We start from the raw sequence: 22,494 nt of genomic DNA, 5'->3' as shown, positions 1-22,494 counted from the left end.
TGGCGGGAGGGATGGAAGGGTGAATGTGGCTTAGGGAGTCCTGGCGCGGGTGGCTTAGGGAGTCCCGGTGCGGAGAGCTGCACTATAGACTTACCCCAAGAGGCCTGAGGATAGTAGTGCCTGCCCTGCAAATTTTAACAATCTTTCCTTCAACACCAGACAAACCTTTCAAATACAAAATTTGTTATGTAAAAGTATCCTTTGTTATGCTTTCGTAGAAACAAGAACAGCACCACATATATTCCTCTTTACTGCCCCCTCCCAATGGAAACTTGAAATGTCTCTAAAAGTCCTAGGCATATTATAGTGAATTGCACAAAGATGTGCTGAGACCCGAAGACAATCAGTGGATAGGCCTTCTCCATTGCAGTAGAATATGCTAAGCGACACCCTCTTACTGCTCTTCCTATCCTCAGAGGGGGAACTTAAGAAGTTCTTTCACTTTACTGCTTACCTATCTTTGCAATGCACACATGAGATTAAAGGGGAGAAAACATGTTTAAATGCTCATTAAGTTTTTGTCAAGAAAAATAAGAAAGTAACCACCAGAGACAGATAGGCAGAGACTGGTATTCCACGCATAGCTTCCATTTGATTTCAGTGACCCTCAAGTGTCCCATAGTCCTTAGGTGCTCCATCATTACAAATCATACGTAGGAATCAAAGCAGAGTTTGTAAGATATGTTTTAAAGAGCACAACTCCAGTCCTTGCCCACTTTCATGGGATAGATAAGAGCAGGATGAGTTTAGCTTTTTTAAATTGTGCTTGTCTTAATCAGCTTTTTTCATCACTATGACAAAAAAAAAACAAAAAGAGGAAAAACTGATTAAAAGAAGCAAGGGAGATCCCACCCACTGCATCTTGATTCCCCTGTAGCCTGAGCACCTCCACCCTCTTCCCTACCATCCCCCGTCTAGCCTTGGGCCAAAGCCAACTCTGGCTCTCCAGCCTCAGATCTCTGGACTCCCCTCTTAGTCCAGACCTGCCCACTGTGTCCTAATCTCTTGCACCTATACTAGGTCAATTCTCCAGTTTCATTTCTTAGGCCCTCCATAGGCAGTCCCCACTCCTGTTTCACCCTTAGCATCCCTCCTGATCTGCCCACCACATATCTGCATACTACCCAGACCCACTTACTATCCTGAAAGAACCTAAAGCATACACCAATTACCTTTTCATACATAGGCAAAAAGTAACCAAGCTACATCAACAAGACAAACAGAAACAAACTTCAACTAAACAGAGGCAGAGTAGAATTTCTTATCAGACACACAACCAACTAAAGACATCCAAATGGCCAAATGACAATGCAAAAATACAACTCCAATAGACTCTCATAAGAACATTTGAAAATTGCCCTGTTCTGACTTTTTTCTAGTCCCTATCTAGAACTTGTAATGCTAATTACTCTTGCCTTTACTTCTCCTTCACATCTCCTATTCATGATTCAAGGACTTTCTTCTCACCTTAGAGACAATAGTTATGCAATTTGGGAGTCATTTAGATAGACCCACTGAAGGGATGCTCCAATTGCCTCACCCCGTGTCCCTGCTCAGCATGGAAAAAGTCAGAGTGGTCTGTGTCCCTATTCCCTACTGGCAATTTGGGTAACCCCTTCAGAGGATGGCATGATAAGAATAGGAGGTAGGAATTGGCTAGGCAGTTAGAGTAAAAAGACCCCAAAGAAATGTAGCCAATTTCTTAGCTAAAAGTCAAAATGTCCTTAGGTCTGGTAGCAACATACTCTTTTCCAAAGGCCAAAAATGCCAAAAGTCTTTGGGAGCTTGTATCTGATGCTTAAAAAAATTTAGGGTTACCTCTTCAGAGGGGGGGATGTTGGAGGGGAGGGAGTGGGCATGGATTTGATCAAAACACTTTATATGCATGTATGAAATGCTCAATAAAGTTTTTGTAAAAATTAAAAAAAAAAACACCTGTCTTCAATAAAACCCACGAGTCCTACAGAAGTGTACTACACTGAGAATTACCCTGAGGAAACCCAGGATGCAGGATTTAGAAAAACAATCATAAAAATGATCAAAGAACTTAAAATATAAACAACTCAAAGAACTCAAAGAGGATACACATAAACTTATGACAGAAGAATAAAAAAATACAAATCTGTGGCTGAATGAAGTAACAAAAACAATTCACGACTTTAAAAGTGAATTCAAAAAAGAGATAGAAATATTGAAGAAAATCCAAGCTGAAATGAAGATGGAATTGAAAAACTCAATAAGTCAATGTGAAACAATAGGAGAAAGCCTCACAAGTAAAATGAATGAAATGGAAAACAGAATATCAAGACTGGATAAGAAAGCTGAAGAACTGGACTGCTTAAGCAAAACTATAAAAAAATTAAAATAAAAACACAGGAATGGAATACACAGGAAATATGGGGCATGATGAAAAGACCAAATCTATGCATCATAGACATACAGGAAGGAGAAGAATCTCAGGCTGATGGCATTGACCAAATCTTCAACAGAATTATAGAAGAAAACTTTCCTAAATTAAAGAAAGACATACCTATACAGATTCAAGAAGCACACAGAACTCCAAATAGACAGGACCAGAATGGAAACTCTCCATGGAATATCATAGTAAAAACACTAAATGTACAGAACAAAGAATGTTCATATCAAGGAAAACCCATAAGAATTACAGTTGACATTTCAGTGCAAACTATGAAAGTGAGAAGAACCTGGACCAAAGTGTTTCCACTTCTAAATGACCATGCATGCCAACCCAGACTACTTTACCCAGAAAAACCATCTATCAGAGTCAAGTGGAATACAAAAGTTTTCCATGACATGAATAGACTGATAAATTCATGTTTACCAAACCGCTTTAGAGAGAATACTCAAAACAACACAAAGGACTGAAGGTAGTTATGACTATATGCAAGAGGTTACAGAAAGAAAACAAAGGACAGTATAACAATGGAAACACAAAATAGGGCCATAAAAACAAAAAAATTAAAATGACATTATCCAATACACACCTTTTAATAACACTAAATATCAGTTGCCTCAACTCCCCTGGCAAAAGACACAGGCTAGTGCAATGGATTAAGAATGAAAACCCAAACCAGGCGTGGTAGCACACACCTTTAATCCCAGCACTGGGGAGGCAGAGGCAAGCAGATCTGTGTGAGTTCAAGGCCAGCCTGGTCTACACAGTGAGTTCCAGGACAGCTGGGACTACAGGGAGACCCTGTCTCAAAAAGAAAAAAAAAAAAAAAAAAAAAAAGAATGAAAATCCATCTTTTTGTTGTCTTCAAGAAACTCATCTCACCTTCAAGGATAGACACTACCTTAAGGTGAAAGGACAGAAAAAAATATCCTGAGCAAATGACACTAAGAAGCAAGCAGGTGTTGCAATTCTAATATCTGACAAAATAGATGTCAAAATAGAACTAATCAGAAAACATAAAGAGGATCATTTCACTCTAATCAAAGAAACAGTTGACCAAGAAGATATTACAATCATGAGCATACATGCATCCAACTCTGGTGCAACCAATTTCATAAAAACAACAGTACAGGACTATAAAACACAGAGCAATTTCAACTCAGTAATAGTAGGTGACTTCAATACTCCACTATCTCCAATGTACAGGTCAACTGGAAAAATAATAAACAGAGAGATATCTGAATTAAATGACATCTTACATCAAATGGACCTGACAGATAGCTACAGTGTATTCTATCCAAGCACCAAAGAATACACTTTCCCTTTGGCATTCCATGGAAATTTCTCTAAAATCAGCCACTTACTGGGTCAGAAAACAAAACTCAACAAATACAAAAAAAAAAATGAAATGATTTCATGCATTCTATCAGATCACAATGCAGTAAAGCTTGTAATCAACAAAAGAAGCTCTAGTAACTACACAAACTCACAGACATTAAACAACATACTACTGAATGATGAATAGGTCAAAGAAGAAATTAAGAAAGAAATCAAAGTACTCCTGGAACTAAATGAAAATGATAATGCAACACAATAAAACCTCTGCGGCACTTTAAAAGTAGTCCTAAGATGGAAGTTACAGCTCTTAGTGCTTATATTAAAAAATCAGAAAGAGCACACATAAATGATTTAACAGTATAACTCCAGACTCAAAAAAGACTGGAAGAAACCAAACACAAATTTAGTAGATGAGAAAAATAATGAAAATCAGAGCAAAAATAAATGAAATAGAAACAAAGAAAACAATGTAAAGAATCAATAAATCAAACAGCTTGGTCTTTTAAAAGATAAACAAGACAGACAGACCCTTAGTCCAGTTAGCCAAAAGAAAGAAAGAATAAATATAAATTAAGAAAATCAGAGATGAAATGGGAAACATCACAATATACGCCAAAAAAATCCAGAACATAAGGGAACACTTTAAAAACCTATACTTTCTTAAATTTGAAAATATAAAAGAAATCGATGAATTTCTAAATTCATGGAAACCATCCAAGTTAAATCAAGACAAGATCAACTGTTTACACAGAACCATAACAAGTAAGGAAATTGAAACAAGCTTCCCAACTAAAAAAGCCCAGGTCCAGATGGATTCACAGCAGAATTCTACTAGATATTCATAGATCTACAACAAATATTTCTTAAATTTTTCAAAAAGATAGAAACAGAGGGAGAAATCCCAAACTTCTTTATGAAGCCAGTTTCACTCTAATACCAAAACCAAGTAAAGGAAAGAAAACATAACAAAAACAGAAAACTTTAGGCCCATGCCTTAATGAACAAATATGCAAAGATTCCCAACAAAATACTCAAACCACATACAGAAACACATCGAAAAGATCATCAACAATGATCAAGTCAGCTTTATTCCAGAAATGCAGAGATGGTTCAATATATGTATGTCAATAAATGTAATAAATCATATAAATGGACTTAGAGACAAAAACCAAATGATCATCTCAATAGATGCAGAAAAGGCTTTTGACATAATCCAACATGCACTTGTGATAACAGTCCTAGAGGGAGGGGCTGGAAAGATGGCTCAGTGGTTAAAAGCACTGACTGTTTTTGCAATGAATCTAGATTAGATTCCCAGCATCCACATGGCAGCTAACAACTGTGCATAACTCAAGTTCCAGGGAATCTAAAGCCCGCCTCTGACCTCCGCAGGCAGTACATAACACGGATGCACTTACACATATATAGACAATACACGTAAAATAAAATACACGTAAAATAAAAATAATAAATATATTTTTAAAGTCCTAGAGGGAATTGGACTGGAGGTAACATACATGAACATAATTACAGCTATACACTACAAACCCACAGCCAACATCATTCTAAATGAAGAAAAACTGGAAGCATTCCCATTAAAATTAAGAACAAGACAAGGCTGTCCAATATCTCCATTCCTTTTCAATATAGTGCTTGAAACTCTGCAGGAGCAGTAATACAAAAGAAGGAACTTAAAGGTGCCGGGGGTTTGAACCAGCGACCCCTGGGGAGGTGATGATTGGGGATGAGTAAGCATGCCGTTCACCAGCCCATGCTGCCCCCATTACCTGGGGACTCCCCCCGAGGGTATATCTTAAGGATGGTCACATGCTGATCATGCACTCCTTAGCAGTGCAGAAGTATTCTTGAGACTTTCAAAGCAAGCCAGGCCGCACCCCCAGTAACTTCCTTTCTGACCTATGCAAGGTGGGGCCTTTAGGTTCCCACATATCCCCCTTTTCATTTTTATTTTTATTTTAAGGCTGGACTGACTTTATTTCATGGGTTACCCACCTCATAGATGGCTTCCTGAGGAGAGATGGCTATCTCCTTCCTCTAATCTCATGCATTTTTGCCTGTCTTACATTGTGTCACCACTGATCAAGCCTTGCCCGCCATTGGATCATGCACCTGGCCATGTGCATGTCCTGTCTTAGGAGTACTTGTCATGGGACATCTTACCCATCTTTGGCTAAAAATGCATCATGATTAAGGGTAGCCGTGTGGGTAATGCCAGCCCGTGACAGTCTTAGTCTCTACGTAACTCAGTTAGCCAAGCATGGGCAACCGGAGGGGGTCCTGGGGAAGTCCATAATCATGAGGAGGTGGGCCGTGGCAGTTCCAAGGGTCCTCTGTCACTGAATTATCTGGTAAAGACACTTAAAGATAAGCATTATCAAGAGAAACAAAGCAAGTCATGGCGTAGGACAAGTTAAAATACTTCTGAGACCATGTACCTTTTAGCCAATCAGCCAGTTGTAAAAGAAGCTGTCTGGCAATGAAGTCAAGGAACTGAGTCCTTTACCTCAGATGGATACAAATAAAGAGAGGAATTTTGTATCATGAACTAGTGTCCATGGACTATCATGCTAGTCAGTCGGATCCTGGCCTACCCACTTAAGGTTTTTTGCAGGCACCCATATGGGGTTTGACTCTCCTGTAGGGTAGACACACCCAAAGCCTCGACCCATGGTTAGCAATGGATCTGGTCCTTTTCACTGCCTGGTAATGGGATCCTTCCATCTTAGCCGTACCTCAGGTCTCTGCTCCTGTCATTCCCAATTCTTCTGAAACTGGGATTCCAAATGATTTTTTTGAAAATTAAGAACATTAATAGTGAATAAGGCCCATACCCAACTGTTGGTGGGGTATTATTCCCCCTTTTTGTTTTTGTAATTGAATTTTTGGGTTTTGATGGTTGTGTTCTATAATGGCTTGACCTTGGGGATTGTATGGAATTCCTGTATTGTGTTGAATTCCCCAAAGTGAAAAGAAATTTTGTAAATTTTTACTCACAAAACATGGTTCATTATCAGTTTTAATTCTTTGGGGCAATCCCAACGTAGCAAAGCACAGGAGAAAATGAGACTGAGCATGTTTAGACTTCTCTCCTGTATGAGTGGTAGCCCAACAGGCAAGTGAGAATGTGTTGATGGACATAAAAATATACTTCAGCTTTTCAAAAGGAGCATAGTGTGTGACATCCATTTGCCACAAGGAATTGGGCTTGAGTCCCCTGGGGTTTACCCCTGGCTGTTGCAGAGGCAGTACCTGTAGAAAGGGTTGACAAGACTTACAGGTATGTACAGTCTTCTTTAGGTCCTTGATGGGAACTTGTGGAACTCTTATGGAGTCCCTGCCAATTTACATGAGTGAGGTTATGTAACCCCTGAGCTTCATTCAGGCCTGCTGACAGGACCTGGGTGGAAGCCACCTTTTCTGCCTCTGCATTGCCTTGGGCAATCCTTGGTGCCCCCTAAGATGCTGTAAGAAGATAGGGGCTTCTCTCTCTTTAAGGAGCATAATAGCCTGAATCATCAAGGGAGTAATGGGGTTCCCATCCAACCAGATATGAGACCCTAATAGCCCTGGAAGAAGATTGACTACATACAGACTCTCAGAAAACAAATTCATGGGCTCACTTATCTTTGTTAATGCTGAAGCAATGTCCATGAGTTCCTGACTTGAGCTGATCCATCACACGTGTGGACATATCTTTTTGGTTTCTCTCCTGCCCCTGGGTATACTACCACTGCCGCTCCAAATCTGCCCCCATCAGTGAAAACATTGTAGGCTTTCACTAAGGGCTCCCTGACAAAGAGCCGGGGAGCATCCCAACAGAGGGCACGAAAAGAGGTCACCCATTTATGAGGGCCATAACAACAGTCCAAATTCCCCAGGAACCCTTCCAAGGCTATGGCCACTCAGTTATTATTTCTGCAGAGCCATTCAAAATCTCTAAGCTGATAAGGGATAACAATTTTAAGAGGGTCTATGCCATAATGTCTCAGAACTACATCACGTCCTTTCTCAATCAGGTCAGCCAATTGATCCATGGTTGTATAAACCCATGGTATGCCTCCCAGAAAGGCATGCACCCATTGAAGGGGCTTCCCGTCCTGTGTAAGGACGGATGTCATCAGGGTCTCACCAGGGAGTACCCATAACTCAAGATCTTTACGAGACATGTACCAGGAAAGTTGGGCTTGGTCCAGGACATCCTGGACCTCATGTAAGATATCCAGGTGTTGAGGAGCCAGGTGAATTAGTTCTGAAGGCTGTTTCCCTACTAGCAACTGAAACAGTGGTCTTAAAGTCTCAGTGGGAATAGGCATCCAGGCTCATAGCCAATTAATTTCTCCTAATAATTTTTGTAGCTCTGTCAGGGTTACGGTGGGCTTGACAGCCAGTTGTGGTTTTAAAGGACTTACTCCTTCCAAAGAGAGTATGGTTCCCAGAATTTTAAAGGGAGTAATAGTCTGTATTTTATCAGTAGATACATGGAGTCCACCTGTCTGTAGGTATTTCTGAGTAACCTCATATAACTCTTCTAATTGTTGGGGGCTTGGCGCTCCCAAGATTATATCATTCATATAAATGTACACAGTGGCATGTGGCAGCAAGTGAGCAGGCCCCAAAGGGGTCTTCACATAGCTTTGGCAAAATGCTGGGCTATTAGCCATACCTTGGGGTAAAACAGTCCATTCATACCTCTCATCAGATGTTTTAAAGTTGGTGGAAGGTACAGAGAAAACAAATTTTTCACAATCCTGGGGTTGTAGAAGGATAGAGAAAAAACAATCTTTAATGTCTATAACTATAAGAAATAAATCTGAGGGAATAGCAGGGATCCAAGGCAGCCCCCTTAAGGGTGTACCCACTAGGGCCATTCTAGCATTGACTTTACGCAAGTCTTGCAACATTCTCCATTTGCCAGAGGCTTTCTTAATAACAAAGGCAGGTGTGTTCCATGTACTTACAGAAGACCGGATGTGGCCCAACCGTAATTGTTCCTGCACAATTTCCTTTAAAGCCTGTAGCTTTGTCTCAGGCAATGGCTACTGCTCCACCCATACCGGCACCCCAGGGGACCACAGAATAGCTGGAACCTGAGGGGCAGTGGCCCTTAAAATTGGGGGTGAACGCAATGCTCTTTCCTTGGGTCCCCCCTGTAATTGATATGGTGAGACAACCCTTGAGTTGCTGACTCAGGAAGCCTATCAGACTCTTCAAGATCCAAGAGATCATCATAAAAGGCCTTGCTTTCAGTGGTTATGAAGGCCTGTGTGTCCCCCAAAATATCTTGTCCTATGAGGTTGGTGGATAACCCTGCTGCCACCAGGGGTCGCACCTCCCCTTTAGCTCCATCTGCATCCTGCCAGGTGAGCCATTCTTGAGTGTCCTCTGATGGGGTGTATCCTCCCAAACCTAGGATTCGGGGCCCAGAAACTAGGTGCCATCATGATGGGACCTCCTCCTTTCTAAGAATGGTCCTATCAGCCCCCATGTCCACTAGGCAGCGAAACCTCCTGCCATCTATTTCAAGATCCATCTTGGGCCTTACACCAGGGATAATAGGGACTGTCCAATTCACCATAGGTTTTTCTCCTCTCCCGATCCCTCCCCCAGGGCATTGTAAATGTAACCTATCATGGGGAAGTCCTCCTTTTGTCAACAGGGCTGGACGCTGTCCCCCACTTAGTTTAAAGGCTTTCCTTCAATATCAAATCTGGATTTACAATCCTTCTGCCAATGGAGCCCTTTGCAACACCGGGGACAGGGCATAGATGGGGGTCTTTTTGACACCCCACCTCCAGGCTTAGGCCAGTTCTCTCACTGAGGGCAATTTCTTTTAATATGGCCAGTCTGGCCACAGCCAAAACATGGACCTTCTATCCCTCTAGGCCCCATTGTTACCTGCTGACCCAAATTAAGTGAATTAAATGCCTGGGTTAAGGCATATGGGTCAGAGCCTCTGTTTGCATCTGTAAGACAGCAGCCATGGCTTTGGTTTGCCCCCTCTGGGTTCCCACCTCCTTGGAGGCAATTATCCATTGTTCCATGGACCTGTCCTTAAGGCCAGCACAGGCTATCTTGTGATCAGCATCCATTCCATCCCATACCAGGAGTTTAGTGAATTGCTCCTTCAATGGGCCTGGGGGTAATTTTCGTTTGAAGCTCTCCTCCACTCTGTCTATAAATTCATAGAGGGGTTCACTAGGCTTTTGATTAATTCCTGCAAGGGGTGATTCAGTAGGCCCCTCGTCCAATTTTCTCCAAGCATTTAATCCTATGACCCTGACCTGTTCTGTATATGGGGCTGGAATGCCCGACTGTTGCTCCCCTGTGGCATAATGGTCACTTGAACCAGTCAACATCCCAAAAGTAATGGGGACCAGTGGATTGGCACTTGCATTCCTCTCAGCCTGTATCCTGCATTCCTCCTTAAAGAGGGCACACCATTTAATATATATAGGGCTAGGAAGGACTGCTTTGGCGAGGTCCAGCCAATCCTTTGTAGTACACTGCTGATGAGCCAAGCCTTAGAGGAGAGTATCTACCCAGGGAGATCCCGGGCCATTTTCAGCCACTGCCTTTTTTAATTTCTTTAAATCCTTCACCTCCCAGGGATACCAGGGGTCAGGGCGGGCACCTCCTGGGTTTACATTAATAGGATACACTTCCACCCATGGCCTCACAGAAGCCTCCTGAGTGGGGCCAGAATCCTGGAAATGGGGATGGTTTCCATGGGTTTCAGGAAGCCCTGAAGCTGGCCAGGGCATGCCCGAGGTGCTGCTTGTTACTTTGGCTGCTTTTGGCTCCATTTCTGTTGCATTTCTGCATTCTTCCTCAAACCTTTCCCATGATTCCCTTGCCGGGGTTTCTGAAGTCTCATCAGGAGGTGGCACCAAGGGCTTAGGGCTCGGGGGCTGAAAGCATGTCTTTGAGGCCAAAATAATAGGGTAGAACTCCAGCGGCAGATCAACCCCCAATTGAACCTCCCTTTGTCGAGCTAGATGGTCCACATATTCCCATGTATCCCCAGTAAAATCATTAGCCCCAAGTAGCCAGGGAGCCAAATGAATCACCTCTGCCCAAACCTTTTGAGCTACGGGATCTGACAAATCCAATCCCCTGCTTTTAAGCATATCTTTCAGAGCTTTAAGCGCTGGGTCTTCAAACTTAAAAATTGTGTTACCCATTTTTAGGGTCTTGCTTACCCCAAACCTCCTCGATTGGCCCCAATCCATTTTTTCTTCTTTCTTACTTCTTTCTTTTCTTCTTTTCACCTTCCTTTGAGTGCCACATTGAGTGCCAGTTGCTGGGGGTTCAAACCAGGACCCCCAGGGAAGTGACGATTGGGGATGAGTAAGCACGCCATTCGCCAGCTCATGCCACCCCCATTACCCGGGGACACTCAGATGCAATGGGGAGTCTAGTCAAGCAGGGACTCATTTATTACAGGTGTTACAAAGCTTATAAAGGCACCTGGAAATCCCCCCTCCTCCCCCGAGGGTGTATCTTAAGGATGGTCACACGCTGATCATGCACTTCTCAGCAGTGCGGAAGTATTCTTCAGGCTTTCAAAGCAAGCCAGGCCACACCCCCAGTAACTTCCTTTCGGACCTATGCAAGGTGGGGCCTTTAGGTCCCCACATAAAGGAGTACTAACTGGACAAGAGAGGACAAATTATCACTATTTGCAAACAGCATGATATATATAAGAGATCCTGAAAATTCCACCAGAAAACTGCTAGAAATGAGTAATACTTTCAGAAAATGAAAGGTTTCAAAATCAACTTACAGAAATAAATAGCCTTTCTATGTACCAATAGCAAGCAACTGGAGAAAGATCTCTATGATGAAAATTTTAAATCTTTAGAGAAAGAGATAGAGGAAACCACCAGGAGATGGAAGGACCTACTCTGCTCATGGACTGGTAAAATCAGTATTGTGAAAATGACCATCTTACCAAAAGCAATCTATAGATTCAATGCAATGTCAAACAAAATCCCCATGACATTTTTCTCAGATGTAGAAAAAACATCCTAAAATTTATATGGAATCACAAAAGACCCTGAATAGTCAAAGAAATATTGGGCAAAAAGAGCTGGGGGTGAGGGTGGGGAATCATTATACCAGATCTCAAAGTATATGACAGAGCTATTTTCATTAAAACAGCATGGTACTGGCACAAAAACAGACACATAGATCAAAGAAACATAATTGGCGACCCAAACATGAATGCATACAATTTCAACCACCTGATATTTGACAAAGGTGCAAGAACACAAAATGGAGGGAAGACAGCATCTTCAGCAAATGGTGCTGGCAAACCTGGATCTCTACCGGCAAGAGAATGAAACTAAACAAAAGTCAATGCCAAATGGATCAAAGACCTCAATGTGAAACCTGAAACTCTGAAACTGTTAGAAGAAAACATGGGCAGTGCCCTACAGGATATAAGTGTAGGAAAGGACTTTCTATATGGACAATCAATGAGTGGGACCTCATTAAACTGAAAAGCTTCTATACAGAAAGAAAAAAAAAAAGAAAAAAGAAGAGGAAACTCCCTGAGTGGAAGAAACTCTTCACCTACTTCACATTCAACAGAGTATTAATATCCAGAATATATGAAGATCTCAAAAAACAAACGGGCTGGAGAGACAGCTCAGCGGTTAATACTGACTGTTCTTGCAGAAGACCTAGGTTCAAATCCAAATACCCACATGGCAGCTAACAACTGTCCATAACTCCAGTTCCAGGGAATCTGACAGCCTCTTCTGTCCTCCGCAGGCATTGCACGACACGGGTGCACTCACCTACATGTAGGCAACACATACATACACACAAAATAAAAATAACAAATAAAATATTTTAAAAAACAAAGAAGCAAGAAAATAAAGGACCCGATAAAAAAATGGGCTAAGGACTTGAACAAAGAGTTCTCAAAGAAATAAAAATGTCTAAAAAATACCTTTAAAGTGTCCAACATCCTTGGTAATTAGAGAAATGCTTTAAGATTCCATCGTACCCCAGTCAGACTGGCTAAGATCAAGAGAACAAAAGACACCACATGCTAGTGAGGATGTGGAGAACGAAGAATGCTCATTCACTGCTCATAGAAATGCAAACTTGTACAACTACTATGGAAAGTAGTGTGGAGAACTCTTAAAAAACAAAAAGTGCTTTAGGAAGATCAAGAGACTCTATATACACTGAATAGACCTCTGGATAGACTTGTACAAGGGAACATCTGGGGACACTGACTTGACACACTGGGCCTTGATACAGATGAAAGAGTATATGGGTTCCAGTGGGAGGTGGGCTGTGGTGCTGGTATGGATGGGGGTATAAAGATGATTAAGAGTCTTTGAGATATTCTGTATAAAATACACACACGCAATTTTTTTTTCTTGCAGAAGACCTGAGTCGAATCCCAGTACCCACATGGCAGCTAACAATGGTCTGTAGCTTCAGTTTCAAGGGATCTGACAGGCACTTCTGTCCTCCATAGGCATTGCATGACATGGGTGCACTTACCTACATGCAGGCAATACACACATACACATAAAATAAAAAATAAATAAAAAATAAATGAATAAATAAATAATAGAAAAAAATGAATCTACTATATGATCTGCTTATACCACTCCTTGGCATATACCCAAAGGACTCACCCTACTCAGGTACAAATACCTGAACATTCATGTTTGTTGCTGCTCTTTTCACAATAGCTAAGAGATGGAAGCAACCTAGGTGTCCCTCAATTGATGAGTGGATAATGAAAATGTGGTACATTTACACAATGGAGTTCTACTCAGCAGTAAGAAAAGAGGAAAATATGAAATTTTCAGATAAAAGGTGGACCTAGAAACTGTTATCCTAAGTGAAGAAACAAATTCAGAAAAGTAAATGACATGTTCTCCCTCATTTGCAAATTGTAGCACAAATCCCTTATATGTGAGTACATATCCTGATGCAACTGCAGGAGTCGGGAAAATGGAAAGGAAACACAGAGGTAAAGGGAAAGAAACAGCCCAGAAAAGGGGGATAGTAGGAAATCAGTTACCAAGGGGGAAATGGGGAAAATAAAGGTATTCAACTGGGAAGGGAGGGACAAAGGGCGTACAAAGAACCATAGGGGTAAGAGGAAGAAGAAACTCAAGAGAGAGAGAATAAAAGACAGGTATTATCAAGGGGGGAAATGGAGGCCCTTAAATGGGGGAGGGAAGAAGGAGGTCAGACAGGGAGAGAGAGAAGATCGATAAATAAAGCTTAGGTGATGTAAAAAGCCAGAGATAAATGTGTCAACTCAGAAAAGCACTGAAAATTAGCATATAATATCTGAACATGAATGCATGTGTATATCTGAAGTTTATATAACAAGGAGCACAGTGCCAGATAGGAGAAACTTCTCTTTGAGCTGTTGGTCAGAGTAGTCCAAGAGACTCCCAAAATAATACAGGCTATTGCCAGAGTCCTTGGTTACCTCCCAGAACTTGAAGGTAAGACCCTACTGCTGAAGGCAGGACATACTTCAGACACAGGATCTGGAGCAATGCAGCTGGGCTGACCTGGAAACCTTTACCCTGAGGACTAGCTCTCAGTTCTAGAGGATACTATGCAAGCTACTAAGGGAGAAAAATCAATCAATGGTTCAACCCATCTCTAAAGCCTAATAACCACAATGGCTGGCACAGCAAATTATCTCTATTGGTGCAGTAGTGGCACTGTTTTCTAGGGGGACAATCAATAACTATCTAATTGGACTTAAAGCCCTCTCAGTGAGAGGGAACTCATAAATATAGCTAAATACACATGGTTGGAGAGGTCATAGATTCTAGAGAAAACCCTATCTGTCATACCTCTAGACAAATGAAATTTTGTATTGTATGCTGAATACGGATCCTTATATTTTCAGACAAGTATACAGTACACCACTCACCAAAGAGGCTTCTTTTTGCAACAGATGGAGGCTGATGCAGAGTTCCACAACTGGTCAGACATAGAATATGTGTCTGAGAGATGCCCAGCCCTGAATGACACATCTACAGTGCAACCTCTACACCTAAGGCTCATGAAACAGTGGAACAGGGGTTAGAGAGAATACTAATACTTCCTCAACCCTCATTACTGAGGCTTCCTCATACAACAGAGTGTGATGCACACAGAAGGGCACAACTGGCTAAGTTTTAGAGAATAAAAGATGGTAGAGTCCATGTCTCTGAATAGGACTCCTATAGTAAACTTCACCCACCCACGGCTCAGGGACCATTGCAGAAGAGGGAGTGGAAAGATTGTAAGAGTCATAAGAAGCATAAAGGAAACAGAGGCTTTCAGGCCACTGGGAACTTGCTCATATGAACTTGCATCAATTTTGACAGCATCCACAAGACCCATGCCGACTCATCAGGAAAAAAAAAACAAAAAAAACATAAAAACATAAAATGGGGGAAATAGGCTAGAGGCCCTGACCCTTGACTAGGAACTGATTACTGTTGGGTCGGAGAGGGTGGATATTCTTTAAAGAAGAGACTCTAGATAGGCTGACTAGACTCCAGTGGATGAACTTGCACCAAAGGACATCTGGGTACAAATGCTTGACCGGAAAGGACCTAACATATGTGACAGAATGCACAAAATCCAGTGGGGATGGGGACTGGGGGGGCACAGATGGGGGGAGGTGCACAAAACTCCAATAAAAATATTAAAAAATAAAAAGAAGCAAGGATTCATCTTGGCTCAAAGATTCAGAAGATTTAGTTTCTTATGGTGTAGAGGATGTGGTAGAGGAGTTTAGCTGGCTGGCTCTTCCATCAAGGCCCTCAGCATATGTGATGGTACAGCCTCAGTGTGGGGAACCCTCCCCACTTAGATAATTTTCCACACAGACACAGCTAGGCATGTTTTTCACTAATGTTCTCAGTGTATCTCAATCCAGTCAAGTTGAAAATTTAGATTAACCATCACAGTGCCAGTAAATATTAACTACTGATTATAACTAATTAGAGTATGAATGGACCCAAGAGGATGTAATCTAAAACCTGATACTAGAAATGAGGATAGCGAGGTCTACAGACATTAAGGGCTTATTGTGTTTCACAATAAAAGCTCTTCTGAGTCTCTAGCTAGGAATATTTGGTGAAATTTTTTAGAAGTCACCTAGTAAAGCTCTTCCTCTGCTACTCTTCAGGTGGTATCTGTTCCACAAAATGAGGTGTTTGATTTGTCATGTTCATAACAGAAACGGATAGATAAAGAAAGCCAAGGTCTTTATGGAGCTGTGCTCGCGTGTGTGTGTGTGTGTGTGTGTGTGTGTGTGTGTGTGCGTGCATGGACGGACATCCCATGCTATGTTTGCACAAGTGTACACGTCTGTGTGTATGTGTGTGTGTGTGTGTGCATGGACATGCCATGCTATGTTTGCACAAGTCTCCGTGTGTGTGCATGTGCGTGTAAAGACCAGAGGTTGATGCTGAGTGTCTTCTTCAGTTGCTCTCTGCCTTATTTTTTGAGAAAGAATTTCTCACTGAAACAAGTTTACTGTAAATTTGGCTGGACTGGTTGATAAGTAAACTTCAGGGATTCTCCTGTTTCCAGCTTCTCAGTGCTAGGATTACAGATACACTGCCTTGGCCCAGCTTTTTAAAAATAATATGATTTTATTTATTCTTTGAAAACTTCCACATGTGTTTAATATGATTTGATCATCCCCACCCCTGCTATGTCCCTCCAGCTATCCCCCATATCTCCCAACCCATCTCCCTCACAACTTCTGGTATTTTCAAATAAATATTATCATTATCAATAACCTCCTAAGTCCAAATAGTGCTAACCATATGTGCATGAGTGTGGGGCATCCACTGGGGCATGAGCAAGCTACCAGCACCTGCCCAGTTCTTTTACACAGTTGCTATGGATGAAACTCAGGTCCTCATGCTTGAGCAGCAAATAATTTACCAAATGAATCATCTCCCCAGCCCTTTTGTGAAGCTTTTAATTCTTCCCTCGGATAGCAAAAATCCTTTTCAGTGTTTTCAACCCTTTTTGTAGTGTCAACTCAAACAGAACACTTTGTAAACTTAGAAATCACCTACATAACCAGATCAATGTACAAGCACAAATTGTAGAGGGCTAAGCATGGCTTCTCTTTACTTCTATCACTTCTATTGGGACATGAATAAGCTTAGGAACACACATTCATTGTTGAAGAAATTAAAGCCAAATGTTTCCTCTCTGGCCCCCATTCTCAGGAACATCTCGGACATCTGTTTTACATCTTTAAAACAATTCCACTAGATTCAGTGACTGAAATTACTTAGACACATAGATTTTTGATGTCAAATTGTTTATACTAATCAGGAATATATCTGGATTAAATATGGAGAGACTCAAAATAAAGAAGATAGATTAATGATCAGAAATGCGAATTGTTTACATTTTCCCTTCCAGTTCATTCAGGAATTTCAGTTGTATTTTTAAACAACTTGGTTTTTTTTTTTTTTCTTGTGAGTGTTTTGTCTGCATGAATGTAAGTGCGCCATGTGTGTATAATGACCACAAAGTCTAGAAGAAGATGTTGGATCCCCTGGAACTGGAGTTATAGATTGTAGCCACCATATAGGTGCTGGGAACCAAACCTGGGTCTTCTGCAAAAGCAATCAGTGCTCTTAATGACTGAATCTTCTCTTCAAACCATACTTGGTATTTTTTAAGGGTTTATTTTATTTTTTAATTTATGTATGTGGGCACCTGTGTGCCGGAATCCACTGAAGCCAGAAGAGGACACCCAATCCTCTGAGCTGGAGTTACAGACAGTTGTGAGCTGCCTGATGTGGGTTGGAAGATGAACTCTAGTCCTTTGCAAGAACAGCAAGTACTCTCAATCTCAAAGCCTTCTTTCCAGTCATATATACTGTTGCTTTTTTGTTTTTTGTATTTCGTGTTTTTTTTTTTTTTTTTAGGTAAAATACATGCTGATATATTTCCACATACTAGAATTTTTGGCATATGTAAATAAACATGGTGGCGATAGCTATATATCTTACTGTATACTTTCAGATCATGGTGAACCTGGGAAATACAGAAGAGTTCCATAATTAACAGAACATTTAACAATGGCCTAGTTCTATTCTAATGCCCTCTCAATTCCAAAGCTTGCTGGAACCATGTCTGGAATTGCAATGGTGCTAGCCTCCAAATTTCCACTTCCTCTTCCATTAGTACAGTCTTTAAATGTCTCCATGTTAACCCTATAATAAAATGCCTAGACAAAAAGTTAAAAATTAAATTTAATTTAAAAAAACACAGACAGTGATGGTTAATGTCCATTGTCAACCTGACTGGATTTTGAATCATTTGAGAGACATACCTCTGAGAGCATTTACAGAGTTTAGCTGAGGAGGAAAGACCCTCCCTGAATGTGGGTAGTGCCATCCCATGAGGTAGGGTCCTGAACTGAACAGAAAGGAAAAAAGGAGAAAGCCAGCTCTATATCAGCATTCATCTCTTTCTGCTTCCTGACTATGAACCAAATATGTGTGACCAGCAGCCTTACAGTCCCATCCTCTTGCCTTCCCTCCATGATGTCTGTATCACTTCTTATACTGTAAGTCAAAATAAATCTTTTTCCCATTAAGTTGCTTCTATCGTTTCTGTTTTGTTTTGTTTTATTTTGTTGGGTTTGGGGGAGGGGGTTGTCACAGAAACTGAGAAGTAACTAATATAGAGACTTTGGAGAGACAGGTCTATTAGTATTAATTTATCTTGTCTGAGAATATTTATATTTTCTTAAGCCTTACTAAATCATACAGTGATATATAATCCCTGGTTTTCCTGGTCTTTTGCTCATAGATTAAGCTTCAGTGAGATGAAAACAAAGTTTTGTTGTTGTTGTTTTGTTTTGTTATTTTGCTTTTTTTTTTGTTTGTTTGTTTGTTTGTTTTGAGACAGGGTCTCCCTGGAGCCCCAGCTGTCCTGGAACTCACTATGTAGACCAGGCTGGCCTTGAACTCACAGAGATCCGCCTGCCTCTGCTTCTGCCTCCTGAGTGCTGGGATTAAAGGCATGCGCCAGCACACCCGGCCCAGAAACAAAGTTTTTAAGTGAAGTCCAACCCAAAATGATTATTTGCTAAATTCATGTCTCCCGGCTAAACTAGGGTAGGAACTGTGATTTATTCACTTCTGTATTTTCAGTGACTGGCAGATAGAAAAACTTCAATCATTCAAAAAAGAATGAATAAATATTTTACACAATTGGATGACTATAAGCATAATGTACTATATTTCAACACATATTTATATTCAATATATTCAAATATATATTGAAAGGAAATTAAAGTCTTCTTCATAAAGAAATGGCAAAAGGGACTGGAGAGATGTTGTAGCAGTTCAGAACACTGGCTGCTCTTGCAGAGAACCAGGGTTCGATTCCCAGTACTCACAAGGCGACTAACAATCATCCCTAACTCCAATTCCAAGGGATCCAACACCTTCTTCTGACCTCCATGGGCATTGCATGATATGGATGCACTTACACACATGTAGGCAATACACTCATATACATAAAATAAAAATAAAAACTATTTTTAAAAAAGAAATAGCAAATGTTTGAGATGATGATTCAAACACTACTATATATATATATATATATCAAAAGAGTACATGATACCCTATTAATATAAATGGTTTGTACATAGTTTATGATTTTGTGGACCAGCTAAAAATTTTAAATTTCAAAAAATTTATTTTAAATGAATATTGATAAAAATTAAATAAACATCATAAGTAAAAGGAAGATTCACAACCCATCTCACCCCAAAACCCCTAAAAACAACACAGGCCTGTTCTCTGTCAGGACCTCATAGCTCAATGCAGTCTGGAAACTTCCTGGGATCCAGAACATGTTACTAGCTGTGGATTTCTTCCCTTGATTTCAGTTTGCACATCCACACTGGAATATAATACAGAAAATCCTTTAGCATGATTGTAGAGCTAGTCATCAAACTGAACAACCTGAGTTCCAGCCCCAGGATCCTCAAAGTGAATGGAGAGAACCAACTCTTAGAAGTTTTCCTCCAACCTACACACATACTCATGGTGCACATGCACACAGACACACACAATAAATTTTTCATGCAATGTCTTTTACATGGTTTTATTATTATTTCAGATTCCATTAAGCATAGGAGTGTTTAGGCAGCTTGGATTACAAATGCATAGAGTTGCAGAATATCAAGTAGTCCCTCTACCTGTGAACATTCAGCTGGAGGACAACAAACAGGAAACCAAATACTAAGACAACCAGGAGGAAGCCTAGAAGTTTACCTAAGCCTCTAGCAGTAAAGCATTAACTGCACTGACAAAGAGCTAGCACAGAGATGGATGCAAAAGAATGCAGATTCCTCTCCACTCTGAAATGTCTGAGTTCCCAGCACCTCGACTTGCTCTGTGAACCTGATCCACAGCTTACCTACCTGTGCATCATCTTCACAATACAAGTCGTGGGAACTTCTACCTCTCCTTCTGTTCAGCTAGTGTGCTTGAAGTGCTGAGCACAGTCTAACATGCCATAAAAACACAATAAAGGTTAAGAAAAGAAGGCTCCAAGCATGCTTATTTCTCAAATGGGATCACAACCATGGCACTAGCAGAAGACAGTACCTTCTCTTGATCTTTATCACACTGTGGTAATTATGTTTTATAAGTTTTGCCTTGAACTTCATTCACTCTTTAGACATAGATGTGCAGTATAAAATTCATTGTCATTTTAATTTTGTTTCAACAAGTTTGATACCCATGTTTTCACAACTTGGTATCTCTGAAATAAGGATACATCTTATAACTGATGACACCTTAAATTTAATGAATAAAGCAATCATGTTATTGGTTATTTCCCATTCTAAATATACAATGTTTTTATGATTCTATGAATTACATAGAAAGTTTTGTGGCCACACCTAGGAAAGTTAACTGGAGTGTTATTTCTATACAAAATTGAATAGAAGAAAATTTAGAAGAAAACTTTGTTAAATGACAAGTGCAGATCCACTGATTATTTCAACATTCATTAGTGCTTAAAAGACTAGTAAGAAAAATAAATCCTTCAGTAACTAGTCAAATTAGTGTTCTGATTACATTTTCACCATTGACAAGTGAGGTTGATAAGAAATACCACTTTCTAGAAGACTGGGAAAATAACTCTGGTACATGTATTTCAACCTCTGTCCTCCTAAGCCATTTGCAAAATGGAGACCAGATTACTAGCCAGAAAGTCATGCGGCCCTAGGTCTACTCATCTTAATGGGACACACCATGCCATATGTACAGAAAGACACTGTGTACCTCATGACCATTCAGTCCTGTACAGAGCCTTGTCATGTTGGTCACATGATATGACATGCTACACCTTCCCACATTCTGATAACTCATGACCCACAATATCCAAACATCCTGCAAGTTCCTGAACTAAATTATTTATTCATTCTCACTCGCTTGCTCTCTGTCTCCATTCTGTCAGGCAAAGCAGGTAATGAAGTGTGTCCACCTTGCCTCCTTGAGCCCTCCCGACTTGCACAACCGCCCCAGGGTCTCTGGGGTTCAGGAGACCTGAAACTCAATGTGCCCAACTTTTTCACTGCTAACTCAGAGTACAGACAGACCCAGCCCCGTCTCTATCTCAGAATGAGCAGCCCCGGGCTAGAGCGTGGGAAGTTCACTGTCTGGTTGGCAGGGAGTCCGGGAGGAGGCCAGGCAGAGTCTTGCGCCCTCCATAAACCACACAAGTCAAGAAGCATTCAGTCCAAAAGTGAGTAAGTTATTCACTCTGCAACTTCAGTTTCAACATCTGCCCTTTCCCCCCAACAAGAGCACCATTACCATCCGCCAAAAAGAAAAAAGAAAAGAGCGTGCACTGCCCTCTCTCCCCCTTCCTACTTAGAAGCCCAAAGGAGCGCCCACGGTCCCCCCTCTACCGAGACTGGGCTGCCAAGCCGGAAGCTCGTCCCTCTCCCTTTCTCCACCACGGCGGAGCCCGGAGCCCCCTGGATAGCCGCGCCGGGACGCCGAAGCCCAGCTCCCGGCCAACAGCTGGAGTCCGGCCGGCCATCTGGGAGTTCCCAGCGCATCTCGCAGGCGGGAACCGCGCCTGCATCCACAACACCCTTCCAACTCCCTCCTTACCTCGCCCACTTCGGATGCCTGCAGGTCCCCCGCTGCCTAGCGCTAGCTCCAGAGTCTGGACCACACAGGTTCTGATCTCCCGGCAGAAATTGGCCTGGGAGGCGGGGGTCGAGAAGGAGGAGGTGTTTGTTCAACTTCTAAGTACGTCACGACTCGTCTTCCTGCAGCCAATGAGCAGCAGCCTTGAGGGAACAACCTTCTCCTCCGCCAATCGGTGGCGCTGCCAGGTACTAGGTCATGCCTTGCCCCTTCTCCTCCCCAAAGTCCATCTGCCTCTCAGATCTCTCTGACCCGAGTGCTCAGCTCAGGCCATCAGGTTCTCCCCGGGCAGTTATTGACCGGGTTTGTAATTGCCTGTGGCAGAAGGCAGGCGAGAACAGAAAAGGTACGAAAGCCAAGAGTCTAGGCAGCATCCACTAAGTAAATGTGCGTATCCCATGGAAAAAAGTTGCAAGCGCTTGTCTTTTGTTTGTGTAATGATACACTTCTTAGAACCTTTTCAGAACCCGTAACAAGATTAGGAAGCCCGATAAGCGTTGCCGGGATAGCTTTAGA

At 41.5% G+C, this 22,494-nt stretch overlaps 1 protein-coding gene across 1 annotated transcript in view; it reads right to left on the bottom strand.

The window, feature by feature from the left end:
- The window catches only part of Aass (aminoadipate-semialdehyde synthase), an 85,313-nt gene extending 63,272 nt beyond the window's left edge, over positions 1 to 22,041 (bottom strand). Inside the window, exon 1 of the mRNA XM_008828874.3 lies at positions 21,940 to 22,041. The gene's annotated coding sequence lies outside the window, so the exon portion shown is untranslated. The remainder of the gene's footprint in view (positions 1 to 21,939) is intronic.
- Between the last annotated feature and the right edge of the window lie 453 nt (positions 22,042 to 22,494).

This window comes from Nannospalax galili, unplaced genomic scaffold (assembly GCF_000622305.1).
Source record: "Nannospalax galili isolate Female #2095 unplaced genomic scaffold, S.galili_v1.0 scaffold413, whole genome shotgun sequence".
Taxonomy (NCBI): domain Eukaryota; kingdom Metazoa; phylum Chordata; class Mammalia; order Rodentia; family Spalacidae; genus Nannospalax; species Nannospalax galili.
Note: the sequence above shows the minus strand (reverse complement) of the source record. Positions and strands in the feature narration are given on the sequence as shown.